The sequence below is a fragment of the Phyllobates terribilis genome, unplaced genomic scaffold (genome assembly GCF_046119375.1).
Source record: "Phyllobates terribilis strain yellow unplaced genomic scaffold, ASM4611937v1 Scaffold_34__1_contigs__length_13252353, whole genome shotgun sequence".
NCBI classification, from domain to species: domain Eukaryota; kingdom Metazoa; phylum Chordata; class Amphibia; order Anura; family Dendrobatidae; genus Phyllobates; species Phyllobates terribilis.
Window position 1 is genome coordinate 10,809,110 of NW_027362794.1, and position 15,380 is coordinate 10,824,489.

The 15,380-nt window shown below is 50.9% G+C and overlaps 1 long non-coding RNA gene across 1 annotated transcript in view; it reads left to right on the top strand.

Moving 5' to 3' along the window:
- Nucleotides 1-474: 474 nt before the first annotated feature.
- LOC141180639 (uncharacterized) overlaps nt 475-15,380 on the top strand; it is a 63,895-nt gene continuing 48,989 nt past the window's right edge. The window contains exons 1-2 of the long non-coding RNA XR_012256291.1: nt 475-637; nt 8,888-9,032. This is a non-coding gene — a long non-coding RNA (uncharacterized lncRNA). The remainder of the gene's footprint in view (nt 638-8,887; nt 9,033-15,380) is intronic.

Genomic DNA, 15,380 nt, shown 5'->3' on the forward strand with positions numbered 1-15,380 from the left:
ATAATCCTACTCGGTATACACTATTCACTTTATTATGAGGGCTTATTTATCAGGAAATTGGATAAAAGGGATTATGCTATACGTAGCAAGCGAAAACTGCTTCTATGTACAACTACACTGGTCATCCCGGTGTTCAGCCGTCTCTCCAGTCTCTATAGATAGAAAACTATTTGGATCACAATAGATACCTTTTCATATCCAAATGAGCCTTATTCAGCAATATTTGGTTTCATTCATTAGTGGGCAGTGAGGTAAATGCTTCTACTGCCGCCCTTGTATCTCATCTATTAGACTTATGAGCTGTAGCACTTATTTATCATTGTAGTCAGGCTCGGTCTGGCCTGGCGGGGCGCCGGGAAATTTCCCGGTGGGCCCCGGGCCCCTTGCAGAGGGAACAGGAGAATAAAAAAAAAAAAAGTGGTCGAGGGCGCACGCAAGCACTTTCACCGACGCGATGCCCAGTACAGTAGCGGGAGGGGCCTGGGAGCAGGAGAGCAGGGCAGGGGCTGCGCTGCAGCGTCACATTCAGCAGACAGGGCCGTACGTCTGCTAAAAGTGACGTCACAGCGCGCCCTGCACTGCAGTCTCCCGCATTAGGGGCGCGTCTGTACACTGTATGGGCTGGAGACAAGCCAAGGTACTGTAATATTTGTGTGTTTGTATGGATTTTTATGTATATGCTGCCTGCATGTGTGTGTGTACAGTGTGTGTATATGCCTGTGTGTGTATATGCCTGCGTGTGTACAGTGTGTGTATATGCCTGTGTGTACAGTGTGTGTATATGCCTGTGTGTGTACAGTCTGTGTGTACAGTGTGTGTATATGCCTGTGTGTGTACAGTGTGTGTATATGCCTGCATGTGTGTGTATATGCCTGTGTGTGTACAGTGTGTGTATATGCTTGTGTGTGTACAGTGTGTGTATATGCCTGTGTGTGTACAGTGTGTGTATATGCCTGTGTGTACAGTGTGTGTATATGCCTGTGTGTGTATATGCCTGCGTGTGTACAGTGTGTGTATATGCCTGTGTGTACAGTGTGTGTGACGCGCCCCCTGGGCCATATTCCTTAGGGGAATACCCGGAGCCGGATCAGATGGGAGTTGTAGTCTTCCGAGTGGCTATGACCCGGTCCGTGCCCAGGGTGTCAAGCTCAGTTGTATGTGGCAGTCCTACAGATGTTATTAAGTTCTTAATGTCGACTACGCCACCCGTTGTATTGCGGTCACTATGGCCGCCGCTGCAGCAGGGTCCGCTGAGGCTGATGGTGTAGGTGCAGCTTGTGATGGTATAACCCCCAACGGGTGGGGTATAGCCTCAGGGGGTCAGGTGCAGAGGATGGGGGTTGTGGTGGTGCAGCATAGGTGTTAAATGAAGACAGAGTCGGGTTGTGCAGTTTAGGGTGTTTACTCACTGCTGATGTTCCGGTCACTCCAGCTTCAAGTGACCTCCCGAGCCGTGCTGCATCCACCAGGTCCTGGATCCAGCCAACCCCCAAGCGAGTCCGGAGCGTGACCCTGAGCTCTCCTTCTGTCCTTTCTCTGGCCGTCCCCACTAGTGATCCACCCAGGTCCAGCTCCCTCGGGCCTTCTGTTGGGAGACCCTTGGCCTTGGGTTCCCTGACCCTCCACGTGGTATGCCTTCGGGGTGGATGTGGTGGGTGGCCGTGGCAGACGCTGCCCACGGCCTCCGGTCTCTGGCTGGGGTGTGTTTTTGCCCCCACCAGCTTGGGTTCCGGTACCCTGATGCCGACTCTTCACCCGTGGATTGGATTTGGGGTCTCAGAGTCCTCTCTTCTGTTTCCCCCTCTGGGTCTCTCTTGCTTTCTCCTCTCTCTCTCTGGGGCTTCTCTGCTCCTCTTCCTCTGCTCTGCTCTGACAGACTGACCCTGTTCTTTGATGGTGCCCACCTTATATACACCCTCTATGTGTGAGCTCAGGTGACCAGCACCCAATGAGCTCCTATCTTTACCCAGGCTGCTCCCCCTATCTGCCCCTACACTACTTGGGATGTTCCACCCCCCTCCCACTCCAGCCAGGAACAGACTCGGTCGTACCTGCACATTTCTAAGTGGGAGTACCGTCGGTCTGCTCCTCGGAAATGGGATGTGTGTAGTGCATGCAGCCTACCGAGCTCAGGTCCACACTCCATCCTTACCCGGGAGTGGAATATCACACCTCTGGGTTGAGGTGCAATACCCCTGTAGCAGCCGAATCCTCAGGGTGCTACATTCCCCCCTGGTAAATCACAGCACGTCCTCGGGCTGTAAGACATAAACAACACCAAAACATACAATTTTTTTCATATCAACAACATCGTATAAACATATAAAATAACATACATTAGCAGCAAAACATTCTTATAAAACATTCTCGTCGCCTCTGGCTCCTCCTCCGGTCACTGTGCAACGTGTGACCGGGTAAAGTGCGACAGTCTTTGGAACTCGTGGCTTTCCTATAAAACCGGTAGGGGGCGCTTTAGGACGCGCAACTATTTACAAGGGGTAGTGGCCGCTCTCAGTCCTCGGCCAGGTATTAGGGAGGAATGACCGCTCTCAGTCCTCGGTCAGTGGGATTTAGGGGTTAAACGGGTAAACAGTTCACACTTGCTGGTCCCAACGGGGACTATATTAGCAACAGTAACAGTTTCAGTTCACGGTGCCCCGACGGGCAACTATATACAGCTTCTGCTTCGCTGTACTTAACGACGGCGTCCTCCTGCTCTTGCTTTATGGTTACCTTTGGCTTCAGACCCGTCCGGGTCCTCTTGTTCTTCCTCCTCACACCGCAGCTCTTCCTCCGTCAGGCGATGCACATGGAGGGCGTAGGGACCTTTGGCACACTTGTGCCGGGTGAAGGTGACCTCGTCCCCGATGTAAAGGTCACGACCTCTGTGTCCCTCCGGTAGGTGGGACTCAACGTCTCTCCTGGTTACGAAGACGTCGCCTAGGGTGTGGTGGTCTCGGATGAAGCCCCACCCATGCTGCAGGTTAAACTTTATCACAGTCCCGGTGGTGCGGGGACTATGCGCTGCACGGGGGTCTCTCCTGGCCCGGCTCTTCTGCTCCGCGCTCTTTATTTGGGCTTGTTGTTCCCGGACCCGCCTCTCTCTCCGCTCCCTCTCGAAGTCCTCGAGCTGTTGGCGGCAGCACTCAGCACGCTCCGCTGCAGCTGCCCGAGTCTCTTGAGTGAACCCCATGAGGTCTTCTCCGGTGGGGTCCTACTCAAACTGCGCTTCTGCTAGCGGGGGCGAGATCCTCTTTACGGGCTTTGGAGCCGGGATCAGGGGTTCATCCAGGGGTCTCTCTCTCCGGAGTCGGGGATGGTGGAACTCCGGTGGCCATATAAATGGCTGCCCATCCGGGCACGTGTGCTGGGCGTACAGGTCCTCTCCCAGATGCGGCACTCTTGGTCTTATGGGCGCGGTGGTGTTAGCGCCCGGGTTGCCCGGGCCTTGCGGCCAGGCCTGGGGTATCTGGAAGGTGAAGGGCACCGTAAGGACGGCGGCGCCCTGGGCTACTTGGCCCTGCGACCAGGCCGGGGGCTCCGAGGAGGTACGGGGCGCTGTTGGTATTGCGGCGCCCGGGGGTACTAGGCCTTGCGACCAGGCTGGTGGTACTTCCTGCTTGGTCACGCTCGGGGTCGAGGCGTGTGACGTCACAGGGGTCGCGGCTCCCGTTTGAGGCCTAGTCTGCGGCGGTGATGTTGCAGCGACGGGCACGGCAGGATAGACTTCGGGCTCTGCGACGGGGAGCTGGGGCAGGTGCGCGGTTTCCCGGTTTGGGGTATAGACGTCCCCTTTACCTGCCTCCACTCGTTCGGCTCCCTTCTCGGCGCCGTCTCCGGCCTTCAGTCCTCCTGCGCCATCCTCAGAGGCGGTCTGTCTCCTCATCTCGGGTGGCGTGCTCCGCTGACAGGTCTCGGTCTGCTGGGCCATCTCACGGCTCCATTCTGCTAACGTCTCTCGCTGCACCCGGGCCATCCTCCTTGCGAGGCCCTCCAGAGCGGTCTGTGCACACTCCCGGTCTCGGGGGAGCTGTGCTAGGACCTCCACTAGTCCTAGTGGGGTCGTTGTTTCCAGCAGGCTCCTGACCAACGGGTCGGTGCTGCTCTGCTCTCCTACAGTCGTCTCCAGCAGGCTCCTGGCCAGCGGGCCGGTGCTGCTCTGCTCTCCCTCCTCGGTTTCTAGCAGGCTCCTGGCCAACGGGCCGGTGCTGCTCTGCTTTCTCGCCATCTCCGGGTAAGCTCCTCCGATACTCTTCTCCAGGCTTCTTGCCTCCGGGTGCGCTCTCTCCAGACTGCTCCAAGCGGCACCCATCTTTGTTCTCTCCTTTCGTCTCCTCCCCCCTCGAGGGCGGTCCCGGGGCCACTTGGTGACTGTCAGCTCCAGGGGCTGTTCTTTCACGCTGACAGACACCTCTAGCATCACAGTCTCTGTTGGTGGGGGCGGTTTCCACTTTTGGCGCCATTTTCGGTCCTGGCCCACGATGGGAGGTGGCCTCCTGCCACCCTCTGGCACGCCCATAATGGCGTCCGCTCTTCCAAGGCGGGAAACCTTTGGAAATGGCGGGAATCGCTTCCCAGTGGCGGGAAACTCTGCAGATGGCGGGAAAACGCTGTTAATGGCGGACAACCGGCGGGAATCGACTGGTGATGGGGTCCGATATCGGGGACCCTCCGGAACCGGCAGGAGACTTCTTTTTGAGGTAAACTTGCACTTTTCTTCAGGCACGCAGTACCCGGTTGTTGTGGGCACGTAATCCTGCCGACTACGCCAAAGTTGACGCGCCCCCTGGGCCATATTCCTTAGGGGAATACCCGGAGCCGGATCAGATGGGAGTTGTAGTCTTCCGAGTGGCTATGACCCGGTCCGTGCCCAGGGTGTCAAACTCAGTTGTATGTGGCAGTCCTACAGATGTTATTAAGTTCTTAATGTCGACTACGCCACCCGTTGTATTGCGGTCACTATGGCTGCCGCTGCAGCAGGGTCCGCTGAGGCTGATGGTGTAGGTGCAGCTTGTGATGGTATAACCCCCAACGGGTGGGGTATAGCCTCAGGGGGTCAGGTGCAGAGGATGGGGGTTGTGGTGGTGCAGCATAGGTGTTAAATGAAGACAGAGTCGGGTTGTGCAGTTTAGGGTGTTTACTCACTGCTGATGTTCCGGTCACTCCAGCTTCAAGTGACCTCCCGAGCCGTGCTGCATCCACCAGGTCCTGGATCCAGCCAACCCCCAAGCGAGTCCGGAGCGTGACCCTGAGCTCTCCTTCTGTCCTTTCTCTGGCCGTCCCCACTAGTGATCCACCCAGGTCCAGCTCCCTCGGGCCTTCTGTTGGGAGACCCTTGGCCTTGGGTTCCCTGACCCTCCACGTGGTATGCCTTCGGGGTGGATGTGGTGGGTGGCCGTGGCAGACGCTGCCCACGGCCTCCGGTCTCTGGCTGGGGTGTGTTTTTGCCCCCACCAGCTTGGGTTCCGGTACCCTGATGCCGACTCTTCACCCGTGGATTGGATTTGGGGTCTCAGAGTCCTCTCTTCTGTTTCCCCCTCTGGGTCTCTCTTGCTTTCTCCTCTCTCTCTCTGGGGCTTCTCTGCTCCTCTTCCTCTGCTCTGCTCTGACAGACTGACCCTGTTCTTTGATGGTGCCCACCTTATATACACCCTCTATGTGTGAGCTCAGGTGACCAGCACCCAATGAGCTCCTATCTTTACCCAGGCTGCTCCCCCTATCTGCCCCTACACTACTTGGGATGTTCCACCCCCCTCCCACTCCAGCCAGGAACAGACTCGGTCGTACCTGCACATTTCTAAGTGGGAGTACCGTCGGTCTGCTCCTCGGAAATGGGATGTGTGTAGTGCATGCAGCCTACCGAGCTCAGGTCCACACTCCATCCTTACCCGGGAGTGGAATATCACACCTCTGGGTTGAGGTGCAATACCCCTGTAGCAGCCGAATCCTCAGGGTGCTACATGTGTATATGCCTGCGTGTGTACAGTGTGTGTATATGCCTGTGTGTACAGTGTGTGTATATGCCTGTGTGTGTACAGTGTGTGTATATGCCTGTGTGTGTACAGTGTGTGTATATGCCTGCATGTGTGTGTATATGCCTGTGTGTGTACAGTGTGTGTATATGCCTGTGTGTGTACAGTGTGTGTATATGCCAGTGTGTGTACAGTGTGTGTATATGCCTGTGTGTGTATATGCCTTTGTGTGTGTACAGTGTGTGTATATGCCTGTGTGTGTATATGCCTGTGTGTGTACAGTGTGTGTATATGCCTGTGTGTGTACAGTGTGTGTATATGCCTGTGTGTGTATATGCCTGTGTGTGTACAGTGTGTGTATATGCCTGTGTGTGTATATGCCTGTGTGTGTACAGTGTGTGTATATGCCTGTGTGTGTACAGTGTGTGTGTACAGTGTGTGTATATGCCTGTGTGTACAGTGTGTGTATATGCCTGTGTGTCTACAGTGTGTGTGTACAGTGTGTGTATATGCCTGTGTGTGTACAGTGTGTATATGCCTGTGTGTGTGTATATGCCTGTGTGTGTACAGTGTGTGTATATGCCTGTGTGTACAGTGTGTGTATATGCCTGTGTGTGTACAGTGTGTGTATATGCCTGTGTGTGTACAGTGTGTGTATATGCCTGCATGTGTGTGTATATGCCTGTGTGTGTACAGTGTGCGTATATGCTTGTGTGTGTGTACAGTGTGTGTATATGCCTGTGTGTGTACAGTGTGTGTATATGCCTGTGTGTGTACAGTGTGTGTATATGCCTGTGTGTATATGCCTGTGTGTGTGTACAGTGTGTGTATATGCCTGTGTGTGTACAGTGTGTGTATATGCCTGTGTGTGTATATGCCTGTGTGTATATGCCTGTGTGTGTACAGTGTGTGTATATGCCTGTGTGTGTGTACAGTGTGTGTATATGCCTGTGTGTGTATATGCCTGTGTGTATATGCCTGTGTGTGTACAGTGTGTGTATATGCCTGTGTGTGTGTACAGTGTGTGTATATGCCTGTGTGTGTACAGTGTGTGTATATGCCTGTGTGTATATGCCTGTGTGTGTGTACAGTGTGTGTATATGCCTGTGTGTGTGCCTGTGTGTGTGTACAGTGTGTGTTTATATGCCTGTGCGTTTGTGTATATGCCTGTGCGTGCGTGTGTGTGTGTATATGCCTGTGTGTGTATATATGCCTGTATGTGTGTGTGTGTGTGTATATGCCTGTGTGCGTGTGCGTATGTGTGTATATGCCTGTATGTGTACATTGTGTATGCCTGTGTGCTTATGTGTCTTCACACGTGTGTGTGTGCTTCCCTGCGTGTCTGCATTTTTGTGTGTGATTGTCTGAGTGTGTCTGTGCATTTCTGTGTGTGCTTGCCTGTGTGTGTACTTGTCCCCATTTCTGTGAGTATGTGTATCTGCGTGTGTATATTAGGGCTCTTTCACATGTCCTGATATTTACGGGACTGGAGATATCCGTGTCCACCTGTGTGTCATCCAAGTGACACATACTGGCGCTTGGGAATCAGTGTACAGTTAGCGCTGTTCCCAAGAGCCGGGTGCTGAGCGCTGCCCTCATCATAGATCCCTGCAGGCGATGTGATCAGCAGCAGCGGGGTCAATGATGAGAGTAGTAGTCTACTCCCACTGTGTCCGTGTCCAACTGTAAAAATAAGAATAAAATAAAAAAATCCTTATACTCACCTCTCCTAAGTGTCACCTGCTGTAATCCGTGCGAGCGCTCACGCCAAGGAGAATGACTTCTGCAGCGAGCTTGCTCCAGAGCTGCGCTTATTGAATCACAGGGCACCGCTTGTTGAGCGCAGCTCCGGAGCCCACTCGCTGCAGGAGACATTCTCCTCGGCGTGAGAGCTCGCACGGATTACAGCGGGTGACACTTAGTAGAGGTTAGTATAAGGATTTTTTTATTTTATTCTTTTTACAGTTGGACACAGCGGGTATAGACTATTACTCTCATCATTGACCCTGGGGTGCTGATCGCAGAGCCGGCAGGGATCTATGATGAGGGCAGCGCTCAGCGCTCTTCCCAAGCACCGGGTGCTAACTGTCATCAGTGTGCGGGACATTTTGCGGTCTGGACATCAGGTAAAAAACAGACATGTCAGCGTGTTTTGCCCACGGACACCACATGGTCTGTGTAAAGTGGAAACACACTGACATGTGCACATACGCATTCATGTGAATGGGTCTACGTGTGTCAGTGTCTCTGGTACGTGTGGAAACGGTCACCGCATGTACTGACGTGTGAAAGAGCCCTTAGTATGTGTCCGTGTGCGCTTGTTTTCGTGTGTGTAAGCGTGCTTCTGCATGTCTGTGTGCTCTTCCGAAGATTTATTATATTTGGAGAGAGATGGGAGAGAAATTCTAGGAGACAGAATGGGGAGATGTGTGAAGAAACAGTATGGTGAACTAGGGGAGGGGTGGGAATGGGTGCGGGAACAGAATGGGGAAGGGATGTATAAGACAGTATGGAGAGTGGGGGAATAGTGTGAGGAGACAGTATGGAGGGAGAAAAGTGTGAGGTGACACAGCACAGATACTAGGTAGTGTGGGGGAAGGTATAGAGATGCGGCAGTATGGGGGGAACAGTGTGAGGGCACAGCAAGGAGGGAACAGTATGCTGAGGAGGGGGGAGTGTGATGAAGGGGCACAGTATAGAGACTGGGCAGTATAGGGGGGACACCGTGTGAGAGGACAATGTGAAGAGGGGGCCCAGTATGGTAAGGAGAGGACAGTGTGGAGAGCAGGTACCATAAGAGGGGTAGAGTGTATGTCATGTTTTGTGCAGGGAGCATTGTAAGAGTTAGGTTTATTCAGGGGCTCAGTGTAGATATTTTTATTCGGGAGCATTATAATGACACTGCTATCTTTAAGGGCATCGTGTCGGGATGTGCTGCAGAAGACCGGAGAAGATGGAAGTCTGCAGAGACGAGCTGTGGATGAGAAAAGTCATCATGGAGACTGGACAAGAGGGAGACGAAAAGAGAGAGAACGACTCTAATCAGAGAAGACGTCTCAGGTAAGACACCTGGATGTAAATGTTCATCTGTGATCCTGCCTGTGTCTCATCAGTACTGTGGTTCCTGTATGGTCCACAGTCTGATGATGACTGATAACAACTCCCAGTATCTCTATTGTTAATTACATACTGGGAGTTGTAGGTTTATGCGATACAAAGATATATGGGGCTGACCTGACATTACAAATGATGGTGGTTCAGATGATGTATTCTTGTACTAATGTGTTTGTGCGCGTCTGTGTGTTTGTATGTGTCTACGTATCTGGAATAATATGTATTTTTGTAAGATGCGTGTATGTAAGAGTCCATTGTGGTGTGTAATAACATTCATATGCTTGGGGCACCTTTACTAAATCTATTAGGACTTGCTCACATGTGTTAGGGAATTCCATTTGTCTTTCCACATTTAGGAACAGACAAGTGAAATTTGCTAACCTTGTCATAACCATAGGGTTGTACTTGTATGGAGCGGGTTCAGGAGCTGAGCCTGCTCCATACCAGGCGGATGTCGGCTGTGTTACATAGCCGGCGTCTGCCTGTAACAGCAGTGATCAGAGTTCGCCTTGATTGCTGCTGTTCTGAGTATTTAAGTGCCCTTGTCAATCACTGACAGCGGCATTTAGATAGCACGATGGCCGGTGCATGCAGTCACCTGCTCCCTTCAGCCCCCTGTGATGCAGTTGCAGGTTGCTGGTGGGTTGCCAGTAGTGCTGAGTGAGCGTGGTCGGACAAGGTGTTATCTCAGCATGTTCGGGTGTTATCTGAGTATCTTGTAGTGCTCTGCTAATATGCTCGAGTCCCTGCGGTAACATGTTTTGCGGCGGTAGACAGAAGCAACACATGCAGTGATTACCTAACAAACAGGCAATTCCTGCATGTGTTGCGTCTGCCTGCAAAACATGCTACCCTGGGGACTCGAGCATATTAGCAGAACATTACAAGATACCTGGATAACACCCGAGCATGCTGGGATCACACCTTATCCGACCATGCTCGCTCAGCACTAGTTGCCAGATGCTGCTGCCATGTTAGTCGTTCAATGAAGCTCAGCCTGAGGCTGGGCTCCATGGAAGTGTCACAATCAAGGTGTCGGACGTTATTGCAGCACCCTCACTTTGTAGTTCGCGGTGACTGTAATGTCTCCCTCCTTGCACCGACCTTATAACAGGAAGCGAGTTGCGGCAGGGAGAATAAAACGTAATTTTCTCTGTGTAGCCAACGCTTTTCCATTAAGCTGTCTAACCAGGCTTTAAACCCTATTTACCTGCAGATTACCCCTATATCTGCAGATAAATAGCGTTTTTCAAGGTGACAAGTTACCATTAAAGGGACTCTGGCAGTACGGAGTGACTGTTCGAACAAAGTCCTGCCGCTCAGTGCTTCACAGCGTGGCCAATCATGTAACTATAGTGCATTATAGAAAAGCATAACAAGTAATAAAACCGTTTATGGTGGGCTGTAGTGTGGGCCCCTAGAGTCAGTTCCCCTGGTGGGCCCTGGGCACCCCAGTCCGACTCTGCTCACCGCTATAATAAAACATTGTATTCCATAATTAATAACCATCAGCTTCTCACAGAGGGAGGTCGGCGAGTGGTACATACAGCGCATTGTGAAAGGATTTGGCCCCCTTGAACTTTTCTACCTTTTGCCACATTTCTGGCTTCAAACATAAAGATATAAAATTCAAATTTTTTTGGGAAGAATCAACAAGTGGGAATGAAATCTATTGGATATTTTAAACTTTTTAAAAAAAATAAAAAATGAAAAGTGGGACGAGCAATATTATTCGGCCCCTTTACTTTCAGTTCAGCAAACTCACTCCAGAAGTTCAGTGAGGATCTCTGAATGATCCAATGTTGTCCTAAATGACTGGTAACGATAACGAGAATCCACTGATCCAATGTTGTCCTAAATGACTGGTAACGATAACTAGAATCCACCTGTGTGTAATCAAGTCTCTGTATAAATGCACCTGCTGTGTGATAGTCTCAGGGTTCTGTTTCAAGTGCAGAGAGCATCATGAAGACCAAGGAACACACCAGGCAGGTCCGAGATACTGTTGTGGCGAAGTTCAAAGCCGGATTTGGATACAAAAAGATTTCCCAAGTTTTAAACATCTCAAGGAGCACTGTGCAAGCGATAATATTGAAATGGAAGGAGTATCAGACCAATGCAAATCTACCAAGACCCGGCCGTCCCTCTAAACCAGTTTTTCCCAAACTCCAGTCCTCACGGACCCCCACAGGTCATGTTTTCAGTATTCCCTTAGTATTGCATAGGTGATGGAAGTATCATCAAGGCATCAGGAATTCTCTCACCTGTGCAATACTATGGAAATCCTGAAAACATGACCTGTGGGGTCTGTGAGGACTGGAGTATGGGAAACACTGCTCTAAACTTTCATCTCGAACAAGGAGAAGACTGATCAGAGATGCAGCCAAAAGGCCCATGATCACTCTGGATGAACTGCAGAGATCTAGAGCTGAGGTGGGATAGTCTGTCCATAGGACAACAATCAGTTGTACACTGCACAAATCTGGGCTTTATGGAAGAATGGCAAGAAGAAAGCCATTTCTCAAAGATATCCATAAACAGTCTCGTTTGAAGTTTGCCACAAGCCACCTAGGAGACACACCAAACATGTAGAATAAGGTGCTCTGGTCAGATTAAACCAAAATCGAACTTTTTGGTCACAATGCAAAATGATATGTTTGGCGTAAAAGCAACACAGCTCATCACCCTCAAAACACCATCCCCACTGTCGAACATGGTGGTGGCAGCATCATGGTTTGGGCCTGCTTATCTTCAGCAGGGACAGAGAAGATGGTTAAAATTGATGGGAAGATGGATGGAGCCAAATACAGGACCATTCTGGAAGAAAACCTGTTGGAGTCTGCAAAAGACCTGAGACTGGGAAGAAGATTTATCTTCCAACAAGACAATGATCCCAAACATAAAGCAAACTCTACAATGGAATGGTTAGAAAATAAACGTATACAGGTGTTAGAATGGCCAAGTCAAAGTCCAGACCTGAATCCAATCGAGAATCAGTGGAAAGAGCTGAAAACTGCTGTTCACAAACGCCCTCCATCCAACCTCAATGAGCTCGAGCTGTTTTGCAAGGAAGAATGGGCAAGAATTTCAGCCTCTCGATGTGCAAAACTGATAGAGACATACCCCAAGCGACTTGCAGCTGTAATCGCAGCAAAAGGTGGCACTATAAAAGTATTAACTCAAGGGGGCCGAACAATATTGCACGCCCCACTTTTCAATTTGTTAAAAAAGTTTAAAATAGCAAATAAATTTCGTTCCACTTCACGATTGTGTCCCACTTGTTGTTGATTCTTCCCCAGAAAAATAGAATTTTATATCTTTACTAGATGGTGGCCCGATTCTAACGCATCGGGTATTCTAGAATATGTATGCGGCCGACCGGGCGCAATCAGCAGAACGTTGTTTAAATTTGGCGCCAAAATCGCTGATTGGTCGCGGCCGGCAACCACGACTAATCAGCAAAACGGTGTTTAAATTTGGCGGCAATATCGGTGATTGGTCATGGGTGGCGGCCGCGACCAATCAGCGAACTGTGTTAGTGAGGACGGGAGAGCTTGTTTAAATTTGGCGATAAAATAGACCAATCAGCAGAGCGTTGTTTAAATTTTCCGGCAATCTCGCTGATTGGTCTTGGCCGGCCGGCGGCCGGGACCAATGAGCAGAGCGGTGTTTAAATTTGGCGCCAAAATCGCTGATTGGTAGCAGTCGCCGGCGGCCGCGACCAATCCGCAGAGCGTTGTTTAAGTTTGGCGCCAATCTCGCTGATTGGTCGCGGCTGTCGGCCACGACGAATCAGCACAGCGGTGTTTACATTTGCCGCCCATCTCGCTGATTGGTCGCGGCCGGCCACCGCGACCAATGAGCAGAGCGGCGTTTAAATTTGCCGCCGATATCGCTGATTGGTCGCGGTGGCCGGCTGCGATTAATCAGCACAGCGGCGTTTAAATTTGCCGCCCATCTCGCTCATTGGTCGCGGTGGCTGGCCGCGATCAATCAGCAGAGCGGCGTTTAAATTTGCCACCCATCTCGCTGATTGGTCGCGGTCGGCCACCGCGACCAATCAGCAGAGCGGCGTTTAAATTTGCAGCCCATCTCGCTGATTGGTCGCAGTCGGCCACCGCGACCAATCAGCACAGCGGCGTTTAAATTTGCCGCCCATCTCGCTGATTGGTCGCGGTCGGCCAACGCTACCAATCAGCAGAGCGGCGTTTAAATTTGCCGCCCATCTCGCTGATTGGTCGCGGCCGGCCACCGCGACCAACAGCGTCGTATTAGTGTAGGCCCGGGAGCGGCGCTGCTTGTGCGGCTCCTTCTGCTGCGAGAAGCCGGGAGATGAGCGGCTGCTCGCAGCAGAAGCATCCCGACCGGCGGCGCCGCTCCCCGGTCCTCCGTTCACACTTGCTGTCGGGAGATCAGCGGGCCGAGCCGCTGATCTTCCGACGTTAGCCGCATGGAGGTCAGCGGCGCCGGTCGGGGTAGTTGTGCTGCTAGCGCCGCTCATCTCCCCGCTGCATCGCCGCTGACCTCCGTCCGCCAGATGAGCCGCTAACGGCCGCCATCTTTTTTCAGAAATCCCGCGGCGCTGATTGGCCGCTGCCGGACCAATGAGCGACGCGGGATTTCCAGGACGGACAGACAGACAGACAGACAGACAGACGGGATAAGACAATTATATAGTAGATGTTTGAAGCCAGAAATGTGGCAAAAGGTAGAAAAGTTTAAGGGGGCCAAATCCTTTCACAATGCAGTGTATAGGCGACGGCAGTACTGTGTATTTGCAGGATTCCAGGCCAGTATCTGCCACCCGCTGTATTTCCCATGTGAGAAGCTCTGATATTTTATTACAGGGAAACTGTCATCAGGTTTTTGCTATGTAATCTAAAAGCAACAAGTCAGGGCAGAGGACCTTATCCCAGCGATGTGTCACTTGCTGGTCTGCATGATGGCATTTTGATATAATCCCTCTTATCTGCTGCAGATCTAGCAGTTCCCTGAATTCACAGATTATGTAGAGACCAATGCGGGAAAGTTAACCCAAATGTTATAGAAGTCAGCATTGGATTCTCTTCTTTCAGATCACCTCACAGACCAATGTAAGTTAAGGGACAAGTTCAGATGACTGTTTATCCCACTGTTTTTTGAAAGAAATTTGCCATTAAAACTCATGCATACAGTACAAAAAGAAATAGATGCCACAACCAGGGCCGGCTCCAGGATTTCATGGGCCCCGGGCAAAAGTCTCAGTGGGCCCCTTTCACACCTACCACGATTCATGATGCACAGAAATATAGGTATAGTACAATGCTAAAGATTTCACTTACTTCTCACATTACATGAGTGATATCTATTGTAAAGTCTACAACAGCTCAGAAACCGGCGAATCCTCCCAGCGCACAGTGCAGACAATATAGTCCTCTATACAGTATTATGGGCCCCACATAGTCCTCTATACAGTATTATGGGCCCCACGTAGTCCTCCATATACAGTATTATGGGCACCACGTGGTCCTCCATATACAGTATTATGGGCACCACGTGGTCCTCCATATATAGTATTATGGGCCCCACGTAGTCCTCCATATACAGTATTATGGACACCACATGGTCCTCCATATACAGTATTATGGGCACCACATGGTCCTCCATATACAGTATTATGGGCACCACATGGTCCTCCATATACAGTATTATGGGCACCACATGGTCCTCCATATACAGTATTATGGGCACCACATGGTCCTCCACACAGTATTATGGGCACCACATGGTCCTCCATACAGTATTATGGACACCACATGGTCCTCTATACAGTATTGTGGACACCACATGGTCCTCCATACAGTATTATGGACACCACATGGTCCTCTATACAGTATTATGGACACCACATGGTCCTCCATACAGTATTATGGACACCACATGGTCCTCTATACAGTATTATGGACACCACATGGTCCTCCATACAGTATTATGGACACCACATGGTCCTCCATACAGTATTATGGACACCACATGGTCCTCCATACAGTATTATGGACACCACATGGTCCTCCATATAGTATTATGGGCAGCACATGGTCCTGCATCCAGTACTATGGGCACCATATATTGCTCCATACAGAATAATGGACCGCATATAATGCTCCATACAGTATGATCCCCATATATTGCTCCATTCAGTATAATGGACCCCATATATTGCTCCATAAAGTAAAATGAGCCCCATATATTGCTCCATACATAATGGGTACCATATAATGCTCCATACAGAATAATGGAGCCCAAATATTGCTC